Source organism: Helianthus annuus, chromosome 11 (assembly GCF_002127325.2).
Source record: "Helianthus annuus cultivar XRQ/B chromosome 11, HanXRQr2.0-SUNRISE, whole genome shotgun sequence".
NCBI lineage: Eukaryota > Viridiplantae > Streptophyta > Magnoliopsida > Asterales > Asteraceae > Helianthus > Helianthus annuus.
This window is the reverse complement of record NC_035443.2, coordinates 33,131,723-33,154,364: the sequence shown is the minus strand read 5'-3', so window position 1 is coordinate 33,154,364 and position 22,642 is coordinate 33,131,723. Positions and strand designations below refer to the sequence as shown.

General features: G+C 34.2%; 1 long non-coding RNA gene and 1 pseudogene across 2 annotated transcripts; one reads left to right on the top strand and one right to left on the bottom strand.

Annotated features, from left to right (window-relative positions):
* Positions 1-2,290: 2,290 nt before the first annotated feature.
* On the bottom strand, positions 2,291-19,457 carry LOC110889974 (annotated as a pseudogene).
* LOC110889975 lies at positions 16,551-19,172 on the top strand. Of its 2 annotated transcripts, XR_002564096.2 has the most exons (5): positions 16,551-16,738; positions 17,143-17,199; positions 17,290-17,449; positions 17,523-17,615; positions 17,777-19,172. It is a non-coding gene; the product is annotated as an uncharacterized LOC110889975 (long non-coding RNA). The 2 variants fall into 2 exon arrangements; XR_004872340.1 differs by having other exon boundaries at positions 16,551-17,199.
* Positions 19,458-22,642: the final 3,185 nt, after the last annotated feature.

The following is a 22,642-nucleotide window of genomic DNA, read 5'->3' as shown; positions in this document are numbered from 1 at the left end:
TGAAAATAAAAAAGTGTTAGGGTTAAATTGCAAAAGAAAAAAAACATTAGCTTAGAAATAAAAATTTAACCTTTTTTTAAATCCCTCTATAAATGGGGTACAACTCCCAAAAAACAAAATTTGTTGCTAATTTATATTTATATTCTATAATAATGGTTATAATATTAATGTATTTTGGAGATTGAATGCCAAAAGGTTGCAGCAGGTGGAAATGGCATGAATGTAGTCATAGTTTGCGTATTTTTAGAAGTAAAGTGAAAAAAAAAATATTAAACAAATAAACTTGTTAAATTAACTAGTATCTTCATGCATAAGGTTAAATCCCTTTTGTCCAAAAAACTTTTTACTTCTGTATTTATTTATTTTCTTTTGTAAACTTTGAATTGTCTAAATAATAATAAAGATGAAATTTGGTAAATGACAAATTAAAATGCGAATAAAGTTGAATCGTTTATTGATAACTAGGCTATCACCCGGGAACATCCCGGGTTAGGAGAATTTAGTTTTCGATAATAAAAGGTAAACAAACAATATATTGAAAACTAGGCTATCACCCGGGAACATCCCGGGTTAGAAGAATTTAGTTTTCGATAATAAAAGATTGCAAGTACAATGAAAATGGAAAATTGAAAAACTGGAAAATATAGTGTTGTTACAGCTACTCTTTCTCATATTTCAAAACAGTTTGTGCCTTCGTTTCGTCTGTCTACAACTCAAATTGTAGGGCAGTGTTAACCCATAATATATTCTATAGAGTTAATTACACAAATGGGTCCTGTGGTTTATACCTAATTTCGTCTTTGGGCATTAACTTTATTTTTTAACAGGTTTAGGTTCTATGGTTTCAATTTTGTAACACCTTTGAGTACTAACACCAAAATTAGTTAATTAATGACTAAAATACCCTTGCATTTTTTTAAGTTTATCAATGTAACACATTTGGGTACTAACACCTAATTTTATTTAAGTTTAAATCAATTTTACAAAATCTATTTATTTTTTTTATTTTCATCTTTTTATTATATCTCTTAATTAACATAAACTCTATTTATTTTTTTATTTTCATATTTTTATTAAATTTCTTATTTAACATAAAATCTATTTGTTACACCAGTATTTTTTTTTAAATGGATATTTTAAATAAAATCTACTAGCTATATAGTTTTATGTAAATTAAATTTCTTACTCATTTTAACTAATGTAAACCTTACTCGTTTTCAATTTTGGATTGAAATGATTGATAATAATAAATATCTTTCATGTAAAAAAATTTAAGACTTTTTTTTAACTCGTTTTTTTTTTTCATTTACATTTTACTATTTTAGAAAGATATTTAATTTACATAAAACTATATAGCTAGGTATTTTAGATAAAACTATATAGCTAGGTATTTTAGATAAAACTTAAAAAAAATTAAGCCTTTTTTTAACTCGTTTTTTTTTTGTAAAAAAGATATTTAATTTACATAAAACTATATAGCTAGTAGATTTTACTGGTGCAACTAGTAGATTTTATGTAAATTAAATATCTTTCTAAAATAATAAATTGTAAATGAACAAAAGACAAGTTAAAAATGGCTTAATTTTTTTACATGAAAGATATTTATTATTATTATTATTATTATTATTATTATTATTATTATTATTATTATTATTATTATTATTATTATCAATCATATATATCCAAAATTGAAAACGAGTAAGGTTTACATTATTTAAAACTAGTAAGAAATTTAATTTACATAAAACTATATAGCTAGTAGATTTTATTTAAAAATCTATTTAAAAAAATACTGGTGTAACAAGTAGATTTTATGTTAAATAAGAAATTTAATAAAAATATGAAAATAAAAAAAATAAATAGACTTTATGTTAATTAAGAGATATAATAAAAATATGAAAATAAAAAAAAATAAATAGATTTTGTAAAATTGATTTAAACTTAAATAAAATTAGGTGTTAGTACCCAAATGCGTTACATTGATAAACTTAAAAAAATGCAAGGGTATTTTAGTCATTAATTAACTAATTTTGGTGTTAGTACCCAAAGGTGTTACAAAATTGGAACCATAGAACCTAAATCTGTTAAAAAATAAAGTTAGTACCCAAAGACGAAATTAGGTATAAACCACAAGACCCATTTGTGTAATTTTTTTTTTTTTTTTGAAAGGTTAACTTGTGTAATTAACTCTATTCTATATTATTGGTTTGTCATGTATTCAATGTAATTATCTTATATAGTTAGCCTTCTGGTTAGCCAAGATTATTGTGTTTCCATTTATATATCCTTGTATTGTTCTATATATAGCCTTGGATATATCTGAATAAGATGATCGAAAGTTTTGATTGTACACACTTTCTAGGTCATATATGTTACAATACTGAAAATTTTATACTCTTTAGTTTAGTATTATTCTTGTACATTGTGCAGTTGACTAGTTTCATGTTTCATGGTATTGAACCTACTTCGAGGCCACGCTTCATCTTCTTGACGTGTTTAAACTCTCCATAGAAGTAGGAAATGAATCCCCAAAGTGATAACGCAAGAGAAAGTCCTTTTTCAGCTTGGAACTTCTCATGGAAGAACAAAACCGCTAATGATTCAGTCACAGGGAGAAGTGTAGCGATTATTATTCCAGATAATAACGATGAGGCGCAAAAAATGACCCCGATTGCTCCCAAGAAGTAGAATTGCCAAAGAAGGGAATTCACCGATAGAATCACATAGTATGTCACTTCCCCGAGCTCAAGCTCAAAGTTCCTTGCTTCGTGAGGAATTTCCTAAACAAGATGGTAACGGTGTTTAGATGTTCGTTCTTTAAACGATTATATCATGTATTTCATAATAATAATAAGAAATTGTGTTGTAAAATATAGTGTTTGGGCATATTTGTCTTCATTGAAGTCGTAACAATAGTATACCCAATTGTTGGAGGGTTTGAAAATTAATAAAGTAACAAAAAAAAATGATTGAAAATACAATATTTTTTTCTAATAGTTTTTTAGAAAAGAGAGTTCTTAAATAGAGTGAGAGTTTCTCAAATTAGGTTATAGAAGCACAATTTATTTCTTCAATTTAGTAATTGTGAGAACATCTTACCAAAAACCTAAAGGGACCCCACTAATACCCTATTAGCTAAACTAGTGGTGGGATAAGGTAAAAATACAGCTTACGTAAGACAAGTGACCTTTAAGCGGTTAAGGCATAAAATGAATCTAGAAGTTGGATTCGAACCTCAACCTCTAGAAGAGGAACTCAAAACACTTACCATTGCGCCAACCCCTTCAAGGTTTTTACTCAAAATCATCAATTTGACTAACCGGTTGGCACGACTTATTCAATTATTGATATAAGGTGGGCTTGGTCTACCTTGAAGTCATGGTTGATCAGCATTCCAATAGTACAAAAGGTAGTCGCAAAGAACGCCATAACGATCTGCATCTCCATAACCAAAGAGTAAGTAATGGGTTGTTTAGCTTTCTTTAAAGTTAACTCTATCGATGGTAGAATGAACCCATACAAAGCCGAAGATCCTAATATCATGAAAAAACCTTTATAGTACTTGATGTTAGATTCATGGTCAGGCCGATCACTACTCGAATGAAGTGCAAGAATCACAGCACCAATAGACAGCAAAACCACAGCATTGATTCTGAAAGCAGAAAACTTTTGTTTCACCAAAAGAAACGCAAATCCAGCAGTAAACACTAACTGGGTGGCATTTATCAAAGCATATGTCGAAACGGGTAAAAGAGACACGCTATAAGCAGCCAGATAATCATTAAACCTGTAAAAACTCCAAGAATAGCACAAGGAAAGAAGACAGATGGCTTCAAAGAGATCAGCTTGGTTTCTTGGCTTCCATTTCTTTTTTTGTACATAAAATAGCATATTAATGGGATGATTAAGAACGGCCAGCCCGCTGTATACAACCAACTCGATATCCAAATTCGTTTCCCGCCTTTTACAAAGTAAAGACGCTGAACCAATGGGCCAAAGCAATTGCCTATGCCTAGGATTATGCAATTCAAAACAAGCATGGCCTTCTTCATGGGTTTGCTCATCTTGTCATTGTTTTCATATTGTTGGTTGATCTCCATCTTGTCAAATCTTGCAAATGAGTTCTTCAAATAAAAGGTTAATTACATCAAAAATAACAAAAATGCATGTTTTCTATGTCATTTAATGAAAAAAAAAAAAACAAATCTGTTGGTTTGGGTTTAGTCTAAACAAGTTGGGTTAGTTTCGGGTCAAGCCTGTGAACACATTTAGCTTACACAAGTTTTGCCTGGGTTACTCATGTGGGCTGGCTGTTTAATCCATTTGTTAAATTGGTTTCTATATCATAACTTAAAATGGTTTACTTTTATGCTACAATTTACAAATAATGAAAAATTGACATCAACCATTATAATTTAACCTAGTGGTTTTAAGCAAATTGGATTTAAATAATCCCAGCTTTCTCAATTTGACCGATAATAATCCCAACTCCGTTATTGGCCGATAATAATCCTAACTGGTCCACTTTTAGCCGATAATAGTCTGCGTTAAATATAGTTTAACAGAGTTAAGTTTCTTTTCGAATTACAAACTGATGTTTTAAGGCTTTTGATTAGAACGAGGATACGAGTTGATTGATGTAAAATTTAACTCGAAATACTGCCCCCAAACGACGAAAACGGTGCTTCAATTCGGTTGTTTAAACTTCCAATTAAGAAAAATCAAGTCGTTTGAAGCATCGTTTCGAGGAAAGTTTTACATAAATCGACTCGTATCCTCGTTCTATAAAACATTAGTTTGTAATTCCGAAAAGAAAGCTTAACTTCGTTAAGCTATTTTTAACGGCGGACTATTATCGGTCAATAACTGAATTGGAATTATTATCGGCCAAATTGAAAAAGCTGAGATTATTTAAATCCAATTTGCCTGTATTTTATATGCATTGGTGTGTGTATATATCATGAATTTACAGTTTTTGAGTATTGATATGAAAAAAAATAAAAACAATCGGATTGAAATCCAATTCATCTCAACTCGTGAATATTCTTGTTATGTTCGGGTTCATGGTTCTGATAGGATTTTCAGGTTCATGTCGGGTTCTACCTACAAGCCATGAACATGACCGGTTTTACATTCCAAGGTAGTAATAAAATTTTCAGGTTCTTCCAGAGAAGTATGTTATATTTTTACCCTAATAAAAACCTTGAATAATCATCAATAGTACCCCAAGAACATATATTCAACTAGTGTGAGGTTCAACGGGAACACTAAAAAATTGGGGAACCGTGTAACAATGCATTTAACATGTTAAATATATTAAAAAAATCCAATTTAAAATGCTAAAAATTATTTCTTTTTTCAAAAAAAAAAATCGAAGCTTTTGCACATAAAGATGTGTAGAAGCTATTCCAATACAAAAAAAAAATCTTTTTTTTTTACCTTTTTAAGTGTTTTTAAGCATTTTTTTAGTTTTTAAATTTTTGTATTAGAAAGGCTTCTACATGTATTTATATACAAAGGCGTTGAATTTTTTTTTTTTTTTGAAAAAAAAATATTTTAACACGTTGACTTGAACTTCTATTATTTATTTAACATGCTAAATGCACTGTTCTTTGGTTCTCCACTTTTTTAGTGTTCTCCATTGAACCCAATCCTATTCAAAAGTATATGAACTCCATGTTAGAGGAATCCTAGTCTAACCCTTACTTTAAAGAACTCATGATACAATGTAAAGATCTTTAAAATTACAAAAAAAAGAATGTAAAGTTTCTAATCTTAAATAGAGCCTCTAAACAAGTCTTGTTCGTAGGTTGACGGGTTTAACATGGCACCGAAAAAAAAAATCATGAAGCTAAAAATAGTGCCATGTGCATATACATGAACCCAAACCAATAACATGTATTCATGCGTTGATATGTGCATGACCTGTTTAACTAAAAAAGAATTTTATAATTTTTTTTTTCATATTGATACTATGAATTTCTAAATCTCTAAATTGTTTTTCTTTTAATGAGTCAGCAATGTTTAAAGTATGCAATTTTTTCTAAAACTTGTAAATTTTGGAATAAAAATACCAACATAGTTTAAGTTATTACATAAACACATTAATAATAAAATAAAGAAATGGGTTAAACCAGTCAACTTGTAAACCTAGCGCGTTGATACGAACATGACCTATAAAGCTAAACGTATTTGCAGGTTTCACTGTAAACTAACCAAACCCATTTAGGCTAAACTCAAACCCATAAAATTTGTGTCGTGTTACCATGTTCCACCCTTTTAGAGCATCCATAATATTGGTTAAAGTCCAAAATCCAAACCTGTCACATCATTCAAAACCTCACGTTTTCCTTAACACTAAGCTATTCCAAACCTTAACATCACACCTCACCTTTTACACTAAAAGAAATAAAAAAAAAAAACTTGTGTGTGGTCCGATCATTTCAAACCGAACTGGTCCGGCGAAACACTAGTACACAAGTAACCATTAGACGGGGTTCAATTTTGTTTTTAGACGTGGTAATGCACATAACCCCGTCTAAATATACACACACAATCTCATCACATTAGGATCCTAACGAAATATCCTTTAAACACTAATAAAATTCGCGTCTTTTGATACGAACCCCGACTTAAAATATGCTTACAAGCTTTAGACAGTGTTTACAAACCCTGACTTAAAATATAATCTAACACTAATAAAATTTGCGTTTTTTTTATACAAACCCCGACTTAAAATATGCTTACATAGCTTTAGACGGTGTTTACAAACCCTGACTTAAAATATAATTAAAAAACCCCTTTTAAGTATGATACGATGGAGATATATATTATTTGAATTTTTTAAATATGATATGGATAGAGATAAAATGTCATGTTTCCTAGTTACATTAAGTTTGTAATTAATTAGGATAGTAGCTTAGATTTATAAATATGCAAGGTTGAGTTTTGAATAAGAAAAAAAGTTTGTTTCCTTTTGGTGCTATAACGTTTATTTTGTTTGATCAAAGGCTATAAGCAAGAGTATTAATTGGAGTTGTGCGTTCTTGGTTCACTTGTGTAAACGCCTCAGGTTTAACAATCATCTCCATCAAAATTCTACATTTTTTAACCCACCATTGATAACAAGAGTTATAACAAGAGTTACAAGGTTAGTAATTTTGTAATGATATTAATGTCCTATTTAATTGTAGAATCATAGTTATATGTTTTTACTTGCTTCTAATTGCTATAATCTAACTTTTTTTAATGAAAACATTATATATTATTAAAATAATATATTAATAAAACAGTATTTTTATTAATATTAATAATAAACCGTGGTTTCCATCTGTATAAAATATTTGTTTGAGTAAACTGCTAAAATCGTCTCTGGGATTTGACCAATTTTGATAGATTCATCCAAAGAAGTTTTTTTTTCCTCACCTGAATTACTGAGGTTTGTAAATTGTTGCTAAATCCATCCAAATCTCTAACACCATTAAAGTTCAAGGTTAAATGAGGGGTAGTCTTGTCAACAATTTACAAACCTTAGTGGTTCAAGTGAGAAAAAAAACTTTAATAGTGTTAGAGATTTGGATGGATTTGGTAACAATTTACAAACCTCAGTAATTCAGTAATTCAGGTGAGAAAAAAAAACTTTTTTGAATGGATCTAGCAAACTTGGTCAAAACCCAGGGACGATTCTAGCAGTTTACTCTATTTATATTTATTTTTAATGTTATTGATAAGTATATAGATGGATATTGATATATGAGAAACTATCCTACTTTTTAGGTAGTTATTATCAATTGATATGAAGTATATATCATAAACGAAAGTAGAAGCCCGGATGATATCATAAGGGTCATGCTAATCCCACACGTAGAAAATTATTTTCACACCTCTAAGCGCCGCGCTATGGTCAAAGCGGGGCGCTTAGGTCGACAAAAGGTGATTTGATATTATTGACTGACATAAGTTGCAGAGACATAAACGTGATACGAGGTTGCAGGTGTCTCGTGAACCCTAAGCGCCGCGCTATGGCCAAAGCGCGGCGCTTCGACCCCAAATTTTCACTTTATAAACCTGCTTAGACTCAACATTTACCATTCGGTGATTTTGTTGTTTGTCGATTTTCTTTGCTCTATTAGTTACATGTCTTGAAAAAACGATGTCGTGGTTAAGCAACTATCTTTTCGATCAATATTCTGACGAGTCAGTTGTTCCTGATTCTTACGAGGGGACCGCTATTTCTGACTCGTATGAGAAACCGGTCTCGTCCAACTTGAGGGAGGCAGAGGTTGTATCTGGCATTCGTTATCATGATAACACGGTAGAGCTTGGAGGTTGTTATCCAATGCCTCCCCCAAACCTACTCTGGACAGCGAACAGAACAGAGCGCACAGCAGCCTGGCATACATTATACAGGGATCAGATCAACGCGTACGAAATGCTTACGTATCGTGCCCCTGACCTTAATGTAACCCCATATGTTCACGATGTATGTTAAATGTGTTTAATAATAATCACGTTTGTGTTTGTTCAATATATGCGTTACATCACGTTAAAAACCGAATGTCACCGACACGACCCAATCAGATTCAATATGCACTTGTACGACCCAAAATGACAATATACATCATAATACTACAATTGATGAAAAAATACGTCATGTTCATGTACGGTAGGCGGCTGATACACATAACACTTCTCACAGGAGTACTTGTGCTTTCAAACCAAAATGATACGATATAACGGAATAAGACATCACACGTAACCGATTTGATCCGGAACTTGCAGTATAGTCCATATATATTAAAAAATGATGTATAATGGAAAAAACGTAAAATCTAGACTATTATCGACGCGTTTGTGAATGAAAAACAATTTTAAAAAATTTAAAAAAGGCCCAAAGCGCCCCGCTTAGGCCATAGCGCAGCGCTTTGGCCCCTCGTTAAACCGGAAGCGGGGCAGCCTTCTCCCCCATTTCATCAACAAACAAAAAACACACACAAAGGTGCGATTTCACACACTAGGGCGAAGATCTTGTTTTTCCAGATTTCAAACGCTATTAGGTACGATCGAACTTCATTTATTGTTTTGGTTCAACTTATATGTTTGATTTTGATTTGATTTGGGCGGTATTGATCGAGTTGCTGGGGCTGTTCTTCATAACGAAGAACCAAAGCGTCGCGCGGAGGCCAAAGCGGGGCGCTTTGGTTCATGTTTATTTTTTTATATTATTTGTTTATTTAATATTATTTGTTTATGTAATATTATTATTTGTTTATTATTATTATTTGTTTATTTAATATTATTATTTGTTTATTATTTTATATTTAAAAAAAACATCCAAAGCGCCGCGCTATGGCCAAAGCGGGGCGCTTTGGTCTTATGTAACATTTGTGCTTGCAATCATTGTGAACAGTTCAATTATCAATAAAATAATGTTATTTGATCCCAATGTTTGTTTGGTTGTGTTTTTCATTTTTCATGTTTTGACTTTTGTTCAAATTCAAACTCTACATCGCTTTCTAGAGAATTTTACGCAAACTGGTGCGTAAACGTACTTAGTTTAATGCGACAAATACTCTGGAACATCAACATATACTCAACATACCTTAAATAACCTTTACATAACTTAGAAATAAGTTTTGAAGGCTTTGGTATGGCAAAAACAAGTTAATTCGCTTACAGGGACTAAACTTGACAAACTGTGAAAGTATGCCAATTTGAACTGTAACGAACATTCCGGAACATGTCCATAAGTTAAACATACCATAAATATCCTTTACATAGCTTAGAAATAGGCTTTGAGGGGTTTGGTATGCTAAAATAAACTTTTGGATCATTCAGGGACTAAAAGTGTCAAAAAGTGCATAAGTTTGCACTTTCGCGCATAACTTACGTTCTGAATACATCCGGACATCCAAAAATTTATGTAAGCATCCTTATATTATGCCTTAGTGTTGGGCATGAGAAAAATCCATTCGTCGCGTCATTTGGATCGTCTTTCGCGCTTATGCGCATTCCGTCGTAATTAAGCGAACATCGCAATCGTACGGCCAAACGAACCGACATCCGGAATATTTTTGAGCATATTTCATGTCCCCTACACTTTAACTTCATCTTAGAGCCTTGAAATGAGGTTAACGGGGCTTAAACGTGCCAAAAATGGGCCAAAATACGTGTTTCTGAAGTGCAGGGACCAAAATTGTAAATTCTGATCTGGGAACCTTAGGCGGGGCGCGTAAGGATTTACCAAATCCTTACGCGGGGCGCGTGAGACTGTCAGACAGATTCAATGTATCTATTTAATGCAGTTGGCCTTTCGTTCGATCAAGAGGCAATGCCCTTTCACCCAATCAAGAGCCAAGGGGCAATTTCTGACTTACCACAAGAATTTGACAAGTGTACGCTCGAGATCGCGGCACGATATTCGATAAACGATCCTAACGGTTCCACTTTTCCTATAAATACCCCCCCCCTTTTGTGTAAAAACCCACAAGAATCAGATCTAAAGCTCTAAGTTGAAACCATTGTTTCATACCTGAGCTATTTGATCTAGATTAGCACTCGGGGACCCTCCGTAAGTCTTCTTTCGCTCTTTTATTCGCTTTTCGAGTCCGAAAGTCAACGTTTTGTTGACTTTCTGCATTGACCAGCTTATGGTCGATGCGAAGTTCATGGAACTTCATAACGTGAGCGTGATCACGATGGTTATAGTCAGTAGTGACTATACCTACTGATCACCACGTTATCTAGGCTCAGTAACGAGTCGTAGTTTCGGCCAAAATGTGCATTCTTGCATATTTTGTAACCAAACTACTCGTGGGCATCAAAGCCGTTTGTTTTGATGTCAAACCTGTTTTCAAACTTAGTTAAGCATGTTCTAACATGCTTAGCTCGTCACTTTTAGTTTAGTGCTTATATAGGGTCGTAATGTAAGCGATCTAAACCATCGCTTATACTTTCGAACCCGACCCATTTGGTCGATCACTAGGATCCGACCAAACACTTTAGGTGGCCATAGTTGTAGCCTTCCGGGGTTATACCTAGTGGTCACGATGTTAGGCGTTCCAGACGCGTTCTACGCGAACGACGCGTAAGGTGGCATAAGCTACCTCAACGGGTCATGATGGACCGTAAGCACTTAGGTTAAGTTTCATTTTAGTATGTAGGCTTTGTTAAACCATATTACACGAGTCTCCATACTCGTTTGGTTTTCGAACCCGCGTACTGTCCGATCCTTCCGATTTGGTCCGGTATATTAACATAAGCTACCTATTAGGTGCCGTTGATATTCCGTGATCTTTAGCATTATCTGGTTATTATACAAGGAACTCAAAGCAATCTCAGGTGAGTACATTGGACCCCTCTTTTACTGTTTTCTAAACTGTTTTGGGGTGAGACACATGTGCCTATCTGTTACTTTCATGCTTTCCATGTTTTCACATCGTATATCTGCTATGCTCATTAGTACATTATAGTACATGATTTCACTACATTTTATGCTATGTATGCCCATTGTGTGCGTACTTAGTACATTGATTTACATAACATTTTTGCTGCATATGCTTACTCAGCATATGGGCACATCGATTTACATGAACATTTCTGTTGCATATGTTTACTCAGCATATGGACACACTGATTTACATGAACATTTCTGTTGCATATGTTTACTCAGCATATGGACACATTGATTTACATGAACATTTCTGCTGCATATGTTTACTCAGCATATGGGCACATTGATTTACATAACACTTCTGCTTAGTATGTTTACTTAGCATACTTAGTACAATTGTTTACATCACATGCCTTCATTTTGTTATGACATTTGGTTTGTTTAACATGGGACAATACATTCATTAACATTGATCACGCCGTTCGTTAGTAGGTAGTGGTACCATAGGAATTGACAACTCCCATTCCTGAAGTCCTGGGTTTGATAGGACTGGAAGGAATGACCGAATTCGATATACATAACTTAGATAAACCTTTAATTTGTTTAAGGGTTTATCGCCGCAGTCTCAAGGCTTGGATGTATGCATAGTTTACAATACCGCATAAATGTTAATATCAATAGAGCATGCATTTTTCCACAGAACATAACGTTGATTTAAACCACGTGTTACTTCAACGACTTGTTTTGTGCATTTTACAAATGGTTTAAGTTGATACATTTCGCTTACCATACATGATACATTTTGGGATGCACATTACATGATTTACATTGAACATAAACACGTTGACATTGACATACACATTTGGTGGTTTACATTTGAACATAAACATTTGACATGGTTTACACAATAACACTTGACATTTGGTTTACACATGAACAATTTACATGGTGGATTGGTTTGGGTAAATGATTTAAGTAACGTGGCGTGTGTGATATGATACAAACATGGTGGATACGCCGCTGGTACTTCCTATATATAAATGTTTGTATAATATTACATATCGTGGCGTTATCTAAGTCATTTCAGTTTAGACACATTACATTTTACATAAGTAACATATACTTCACAAGACATTATTTTCACAAACAACTTATCTTATTCAACTCATTTTACTTGGTTATTCATTTAACCTTGCACTTATTTATACATATCCTTTGATGTTATCGTTTTTCAAATGGTTTACAAAGCAAGACAAATTACAAGGTTCATGACTGACTGTTATTAAACATTCTTTAAACACAAGTCATGAATCCCATTTTCACAAAAACTATGTATCTCCCAGGCATTTTTATGCTGACGTACCTACTTTCACATGTGTTTTCAGGAGCTGTTCCATAGGACGATGAACACAACACTAGGGCGGACCTGTGCCTTAGAGCCTAACAATGAAGATAGGCTAGTATAAATATGTTATGAACTTGGTATTTCTTGTTTTGAAACAATGTACTACTCTTGTTTATAAATAAAATACAATTTTGTATGCCATGGTTATGAAACAAATTAATTCTGTTCACAACACTCCCCGACGTTTTCCGCCGCGGTTGCATGTTATACGCGGTCGGGGTGTGACATCTTAGTCAACAGACAAGGACTGACTTCTGTTCTATCATAAACAAATGGCGTTTGCGAATAGACCCACCCTATCATAAACTATAATGTGTATAATATTATAAACTAACAATAATTCAATGTTCAACATTATCTAGTAATACATGTTAATTATCTCTAGCCCTTCAACTTTGTCATTATCTTAATTTTCATCTTGTTGGGATTGAACCCTACCAGAGGAACAGATAATGTAAAGCCAAAACCGGATCACATCAGTGGACTAACAATAAGCAACAGCCTACACTTTGCTTTCCCCTTGACAGTGGTATTCTAACAGCTGATGGATCTTAAGTACTGCTCACTACAACAACTGATGAACCAAACACTGATGAAACTCTAAAGAACTGTTGAAGACAAACACTGTTGCCCTATCTACTGTTGTTTCCTAAGTATTGCTGAAAGACACAAGCACTGCCCACTCAAAGACTGATCACCTTTGAAGAAAGCACTGAAGTTCAACATCAGTGCTCAGGCTACAACAGTGGAACGTGAAGCAGTTGTTATCTTTTGTTTTGTATTGTACTGATAATCAGATGTTGTATATCAGTAGTTTGTTTAGAACAGTGTTTATAGGTTGTTAGTTTGTTAGATGTCACTATCATGGTGACGTCAGCTGAGATGCTTCAGTGGTTTGGTTTGCCTATAAATGGAGCAGTACCCTGTACTGTTACATTTGATTGACTGAGTGGATTCTTCTTCTTCAGTCCAATCCTTTCATCTTGTGCAACCAACCTTGGGGTATCAGGCTGAGGGGGAGCTTAGTATTGTAAGCATGCTTGTAATCATTTGCTTTGTAATTCAATCATTCGACTTAATGTGAAGCAAGTGTTTATCATACTATTCTCTTCTTTGGATTGTGTTTACAAAGTTTGTATCCATTTCCGCTGCACTTTTCACTGTTTTATATTCTCTGAATGTTCAATTTATACAAACAAACACAATCATGAGAGCCTCAGATCCTAACACATCTTTTGTTATCATTAAGTAATACCTATATATATTGGTTATCTTTAATTATAAAAGAAATAAATATTTATAATTAAGTAGGAGATATAGGTCGGAAAATAAAAAAATAGATAACTCCAATGATTGACACATGTCCCTCATAGGTTTACCCTCAGTGGTTGAAACAAAAATTGGCTACTTGATTTATTTGTTAATTTTGATTTCAGATGGATCGTGACGATTGGATGTACAAACAAAGTCCTGTTAGTGCAAACTATATAATGGGTGTTCAAAGTTTTCTTAAGGCCGCTGAAGCTCATCGGGTTCGGGTGAATGCCGAAGATTAGCTCATTTTTGTCCTTGTGCATCGTGTAAAAATTTTCAGAAACATGATATTAAAGACATAAAGTTTCATTTGTTGAGAGATGGTTTTGTGCATGGATATACTTGTTGGTCAAAGCATGGGGAGTCGCTTTCAAATCGTGGCACGTCGTCGTTCAATGAAGACAATGATCAAACATATAACAACGAACAAGATACTGATCACGAAAATAAAATGGCATTTTAAATGAAGACAATCACAACTTCAATGAAATGTATGAGGATTTAGAGACTAATATTGGTGATAATGGGCAAGAAAAATTAAGGAAATTACTTGAAGATGAGTTAAAACCATTATATGTGGGTCGTAATAAATATTCAAAACTTCGTGCGGTTTTAAGGTTGTCTATCTTGAAGTCAACACATTTATCTTAGTTTCATGACATTATTGAACTCGTTTTTGAATTTTCTGTTTTAGGATAACACTTGAGTGCTTGTGGTAAAAATGGCAAGCTCTTTAAAAATGAAGGATTTATTGGTCCGATGCCCCGACAATAGCTGTCTTTCAGAAGGGTTGTGAACATGTATGGTCAGGTACATATTCCTTGATGAATTTTTGCTATCAGAAGATGTTATTATTGGAGGGCATCTGTTATTTTCTATAAAAAACGTTACATGATAGAACTTGAGAAGATAGTGGAGTCAAGCTCCAACTTTGATTTGGTTTATGATATACTATCTGGGCAATTTGTGATCATAAGTTTTGCTTTAGTGGACTTCGACATAATGTAATCTGTTTATATTATTATTTTACCTGAAACTTAACCCCATTGGAATTGAGTATAGAATTTGATTTTGTTTATATACCAATCAAATACCAGTAGTTGGAAGAATACATCGGAATCCTATAGTAAAGATTTGTAGATGGGCTTATTTGTGGTGTCAAAGCTGGACTAGGTTTTATTTTTACAATGGCTAACGCAAACACACTGTAAATTAATCTTTGGATGACTTCAAAAGTCAATTGTATTTGTTTCCCAAAATATTATTGGTGCACAGGTATGCCATGTTATGCTGAGTACATGTAAAATCTTACCACCAAATGCCAATAACGAACGTCTTTAGGTACGTATACTATAAATTTACTCAGTTACTTCGTGTTTAATAACGAGTTTGTTTACATTGATCATGACTACGAGATTTTTTAATTAAGTTTACTATACTTGCTCATTGGTTCAATTTCATTAAAGACTCCCCTCCTGCAGTGTTTGTATCTAAGCTAGATGTCTTACAAATGCAAAACATAGAGTTGACTTTTTAATATCCAAATCCAAGCTAGACTCTTCTGTCATCGTCTGCTTTTTTATGCTTAGATGTGAGATTGGCTGCTGAGTCTAAAAGTAGAAGGTAAATGTTGTTATTTGTCATGTTTCATAATAATGCAATACATTTGTATTTCAAATTTTCAATCGATCTTGACTTTCATACATTTTTTAAATTATTGTATTTAACACATATCTCAAAGAACTCTTGTATGTCTGACTAGAGTTTTTTAGTTTGGTCATCATTATTTTCATTTCGGGTAAGAACATGAGTTTTATGTGTTTTCCCTTCCTTTTTAGGTTGCTAGCTACGTAAAATGGCTAGAAGATGAATTAGGGTGCACGGGGCGTTCTTCGGGGAGTGGTTCGGTGAGCCTAGTCACCGATCGGGAACACCACCGCCATCCAAGCGGGGACCCGAATCGGTGATAGGTTTCGGTGTGGAGTCACCGCTTGAGTTTAGCACGATTGTCGAAAAAGGACCGTTGTCAAACGGTCAAAATTTAAAAAAAAATCAATTTTCTTTAATAATATAAATATAAACCAACCTAAATCAAATTTTTTACCACACTCACCACTCTCAAACTCACACCACCACTCTCAAACTCACAAATCTTTCAAAGACAACACAAAATGGATTCCAAGTTTCCGTTTCTTTCTACCCTACCCGACTTTCCCGACGATGGATGAAATGTCTTTTATTTTCTAGTTTGAATGTAATTTTTATTTTTCTAGTTTGAATGTATTTTTTTTTAATTTAATGAAATGTCTTTTATTTAATTTTTATTTTTATTAATATTTTTTTAATTTGTAAACATGCATAATTTTACAAAAAAAAAAAAAAAAAACCCAACTCCCCTAAGAGGGGAGTGCCGCCATCAAAATGGGGTGTTAGGGGAGTGTAAGAGGGGAGTTGACGTGGCACTAGTTGATTGGTTGGGCGTAAGAGAGGGGACTCACCTCTTAGGTGAGTGCCCCTTACACCCTTAGAAATTAATGCTTTTCATGAACCTAGAAGTTGTAGAGGTGGAAATGAGAAAACTGTTGGAAGTCAAAGACCAACCCTTTTGGCATTCTTCCAATACTAAGGTAACATTGAAATTCTATTCATTTATCCTATCCTCAACTTATGAGCTCACAAATGTGTTTGGAATTGCTTATTATAACTATCTGATTGGTCTATATAGTCTCAAAGGCTATAGAAAACCACTATTTTAGTGTTTGCATCTTGAATAATGTCCTAGTTGTTTGCACATTGAAAGGTGTTTATTTTTTAACATGTAACTGTTACTATCATTGTTAAAATAGAGTTAACACGAGGATCATTTTACTCACACGATGATTGTGGAAGAGGTTCACGAACGAAGTTTTGAATATTTATTTCAAACGTTTGTTAGTTTTGTGCTATATTTTGACACTTATTAGATTTTGACCTTTTTGGCGGGGGTTCCATCTAGTTTATTCTAATTAACAATTTACAATGCTCGTTGTAGATACCATTGATCCCGTGGTGAATCTTTGACACTTTGGAGCTTTAGACATATACTAAGGTACAAATTTCTTTTCTTAACCTGTCGGATTCGACCCGTTTGAACCAGAAGTACAATTCATTAACTATGCTTTAACTTTACTTTTTGTAGTGGACATTGGACTTTGTTCATTATTGCCGCAAAAGTACGACGGGCATATATTTTAGATTCACTATTCAAAGAGGGCAACAAGAATCCTAGCCACTATCGTCTTACAAGTGTGATTGAAAGCGCTTTGCTGCCAATAAAACCCACATTTGATATGGTTAATGTAAGTTTGTTTTCTATTTCTTAGTTTGATTTTCAAAAATTTTGAATAAGTAATAATTGTTAATTTATTGTAGTGCAATCAACAAGCTAAGACCTGGGAATGCGGCTATACACTTCTTCAATCTATGTTCGACTTTGTCAAAATGTATCAAAAACAATTTCCCAAAGTAAGTCTATTTCTTAATTATTTTTTAGATGTGCATAAGTATATACAAGATAACATGTACAAAAATGCTCACACGAACATGCGAGTAATTATGTATTTCTAACAATTTGTTCGTTGATATTAACTAATTTCTAATAATTATAATATTTTCTATTTTTTTAGATGTAGAACGACACGAAAGAGGTTGCAAATGAAGATATAGAAAAGATGTTGAAGGAATTGATGCCAATTTTATTTGACGGGTTGGGTATTCTTTAGTTTAAATATAGTTTGTTTATGGTTTCAAATAGATTAAGTAGTGAATTGTTATTTTACCAATTAATATTGTAGACTTTGAGGTTAAATGTGTATTGGTTCACTTTTTTACTTGTCCGGATTTGACTACGTTGAATATATAAAAGGATTGATTGGATTTGACGTCTATGTTGGAGTGCAGATTATTTTTTTACTGCATATTATGTCATTTTTTCATATCTCTTTTTTATTACAGATTTTTGTTTGAAATTTGACAGCATAATTTGTCGTACTTACAGCATTGGTCATAAGTCGCGGTTCATCCAACACCGACTAAAACCTTTCCTAAAATTGTAAAACGACTTTAAGTCGGGGTTCATCCAACACTGACTAAAAACTTTTCCTAAAATTGTAAAACGATTTTAAGTCGCGGTTCATAATGCTGACTAAAAATATTTCGATAAAAGTATCAACATCTTTTTAGTCGCGGTGGTTTATTTTAAGACAGGGTTTAGCAAACCGCGTCTTATAAAAAACACATTTTTAGCCACGGCATTTTAAGTCGCGGTTTGAAACCGCGACTAAAAACTATTTTAACCGCGTCTAATGCTCACTTCTGTACTAGTGAAATAAACCGGACCAGCCAAGTCAAAATCCTCCAACGCATGTAGGTCCGGATGTGTGAAGTCTGCAATTGGACTAGCTAGGCAAGTGGACGGAGCATTGTAGATGCTCTTAGAGCACCCGGGGCGCCACGTGATGGCCAAAAGTCCACGAGTTATGGGCAGTGAAACACCGCCCCCACTACCTTGCATCACGCGTGGTGGAGTTGACGCGTTGTCGTCTTCACGCGTGAATGATTTGTTGTTTTGTTGTTTTGTGAATGATTTTGATGATGGAGATGAGTGTGTGGTGAGTGATGGACATTTCCACTAAAATCAATCACTAGTGATGGAATAAAGCTCGATGACGTGACGAAACTTAATTAGATGTTGTGAGTGATGGAACTCCATCACTAGTGGATCGCCCCTACCCTTACAGTGGAATTTAACAGACTTGCTAACTATTGATGGTTGAAATTCAACATCTTTGACTTTCTGGGTCAAACTATAGCTTTTAATCTAATTTCACTGCAAGCTAATTCATAATGACACAACAATCTGTCCTTGTACATTAGTTGTTTACAATATCTTAAAGTCAAATCAAATTCAGTAAAAATCAAACTATAGATGGTCAGAATCCAGTCAAAAAGTCAACCATTACACCATTTATCACATACAGAATGAACCCTTACAAGATATATCAGATTGCAAGATTATTACCTCTTTCAGATGCAAAAACTAGACCAGTCTTCCAACAAATTGCAGTTCAATAAGGAAGCAAAAACACAAAATTTCAGCTGATTTTAGAAATGAAGCATAGGGAATTGAGGCAGATAAGTAGCAAATAAAGTGTGATGTAAAGCATACACTTGTAACACTTTTAACATAGGGTGACACGTTGATCATGCTTCCGGGCAATAATGTCTTAGACACCTATGCAATCACATAATGTTATAATCCCATCTATGTGAACCATTCAATGTGACACCCAAAAACCGAAGTGATCCAAAGTCATACTTCTGATCATACCCAAACCATCTTGAATTTCACTTAAAATACAAATAAAATATCAATAATATATATTTGGGAGTTTTTTTTTTTCACACTGGTGTTGGTGCTAAAAGTATTTTTCAAAATAATGTTTCTTAAAAATTATTTATCAAAATAATGTTTTTGATAAAAACCAAAGAGAAAAGAGATAAACTAACTTCTCCATTATTCAACATTACAATATATAGATGAACATAGCTATAAACCCTAAAGCCCATAAGTAATTGGTTGGGCCTAAAATGTCTGGTTTATAACACTCCCCCTCAGACATTTAGAATTATACACAGTTTAACAACATACTTCAGGATGATGTTAAATAGGTAATTCAGGACCTGAATAAATAAACTGATACTACTGGATAGCTATGCTGCCTCATTAAAAACCTTACTAAGAAAACCCAGTGGGACAAAACTTATTTAAGGGAAAAAAAGTACAGCGTGTATAATTCTCCCCCCGAATTCAACAAACATCTCTCAATCTACAAAGACCGATCTTGTGTGATAGCTGCTCGAAACTGCTTCTAGGTAAAGATTTCGTGAACAGGTCAGCTAGATTTTCACTTGACTTAATCTGGCGAACATCAATTTCCCCTTCCTTTTGCAAGTCATATGTTGAGAAGAACTTTGGTGAGATGTGCTTTGTTCGATCACCCTTGATGTAACCTTCTCTGATCTGAGCTATGCAAGCAGCGTTATCTTCATAAATAATTGTCGACTCCTTCTTGATCTGTTCTAATTCGCATGCTTCTTGTATGTGATTAATCATTGATCTCAACCACACGCATTCTCAACCAGCATCATATAGTGCTATCAATTCGGCATGATTTGATGACGTTGCTGTAAGTGTTTGCTTAGTTGACTTCCAAGAAATTGATGTGCCACCGTATGTGAATATATAACATGTCTGAGATTTTGCTTTGTGAGGATCTGATAGATATCCGGCATCAGCATACCCAACAAGCTAGGACCTTTGATCTTTCTGATAGAAAAGACCTAAGTCTTGTGTCCCACAAATACACCGGAATATATATTTTACACCATTCCAGTGTCTACGTGTTGGGTTCGAACTGTATCTCGCTAGTACATGTACTGCAAATGCAATGTCAGGTCTTGTGTTATTTGCGAGATACATAAGGGCACCGATCGCGCTTAAGTACAGTACTTCTGGACCAAGTACTTCTTCGCCTTCTTCTTGAGGGCGATAAGGATCCTTGTGTGGATCTAGCGGTCGGACCACCATAGGTACACTAAACGGATGTGCTTTATCCATATTGCAACGTACTAACATCTTCTGGATGTAGTTTGATTGATGGACAAATGTGCCATTGCACAGATACTCAAATTGTAGTCCGATGCATACTTTTGTCATACCAAGATCTTTCATCTCAAATTCCTTCTTTAATAACTAAGCAGCTTTCTCTATCTCTTCAGGAGATCCGATGATGTTGATATCGTCAACATAGACTGCTATTATAGTGAAATTTGAGAGTGGTCGTTTTATAAAGACATATGGACTGATTACATCAGACTTGTATCCTACCTTTTCGAGATATTCACTAAGTCGATTATACCATATACGACCAGATTGTTTGAGACCATATAAAGATCTCTGGAGCTTTATAGAACACATATCTCGAGGTGTTGATTTTAATGCTTCAGGCAATTTTAATCCTTTAGGGGTTTTCATGTAGATGTCATTTTCAAGTGTCCCGTATAAGTATGCGGTGATGACATCCATTAGTCTCATATGAAGTCCTTCAGAGATTGTGAGGCCGATTAGGAACCTAAGGGTTATCGCATCCACTACAGGGGAATACGTTTCCTCATAATCAACTCCTGGGATTTGGGAAAACCCTTGTGCTACAAGTCGAGCCTTATATCATACAATCTCATTCTTTTCATTTCTCTTTATTGCAAATACCCATTTATAACCTACTGGTTTGACGTCTATGGGCGTTCGGACTACAGGTCCAAAAACATGTCGCTTTTCGAGCGAATTCAATTCGGCGTTTATGGCTTCTTGCCATCTTGGCCAATCATTTCTGTGCATGCACTCTTCTAAAGTTTTAGGTACGTAATCATTTTCATTGATTACATCAGTTGCTATAGCATATGCGAATATATCATCAACACGTGTTTTATTCCGGTTCCACATTGTACTATCTTGTACATAATTAATAGAGATCTCATTTTCGTTCGGTACTGGTGTTTCTTCTGAAACTTCATTTTCCTCTGGATTCGTAGTTGTCTCTTCTGGGACATTTACCTCTACCGGGGTTTCACTTATAATCTTTTGTGAGTTTTCACCAACTGCGTTACTTTGCTCTTTTCGTTTCCGTGGGTTTTTGTCTTTGGAACCGATTGTTCTCCCACGCTTTCGTTGTATAGTAATCGCTTCTGGGATTACTTCAATTCGAGCAGGTGCATTTGATGCTGGTACATGTGACTTTGTCACTCTATTCATGTCTATGAATGTATCTGGTAATTCATTCGCTATTCTTTGCAAATGTATAATCTTTTGGACTTCATATTCACATTGACCCCTTCGGGGGTCAAGATTTGATTGCGATGATGCATTCCACGTTATTTCTTGTGTTACCAGTCTTTCTTTGTCCTTATCTCCCCCTAAGACTGGGAACATTGTTTCATCAAAATGACAGTCAGCATACCGTGCTGTAAACATGTCTCCCGTCATTGGTTCTAAATATTTAATTTTGGACGGGAGTTAACACCAATATAGATACCCAGTCTTCTTTGGGGTCCCATTGTAGTACGTTGTGGTGGCGGTATTGGTACATATACCGCACAACCAAAAATTCTTAGGTGGGACAAACTTGGTTCTCGTCCGGAGACCAGTTGCAATGGGGAGTATTCGTGATCAGTAGTTGGTCTCAATCTAATCAGTGCAGTGGCATGCAAAATAGCATGCCCCCATGCAGAAGATGGTAGTTTACATCTCATTAAGAGTGGTCTAGCGATTATTTATAATCGTTTAATCAGAGATTCAGGCTCACATGTGAGGATGCGTCTATTAAGACCAAGAAATAGCGGAATGGTCCACATGGAGGATGAATAGGCCCACAAATATCCCCTTGGATTCTTTCTAAAAATGATGGGGTTTCATGTATCAATTTAGTTTGTGA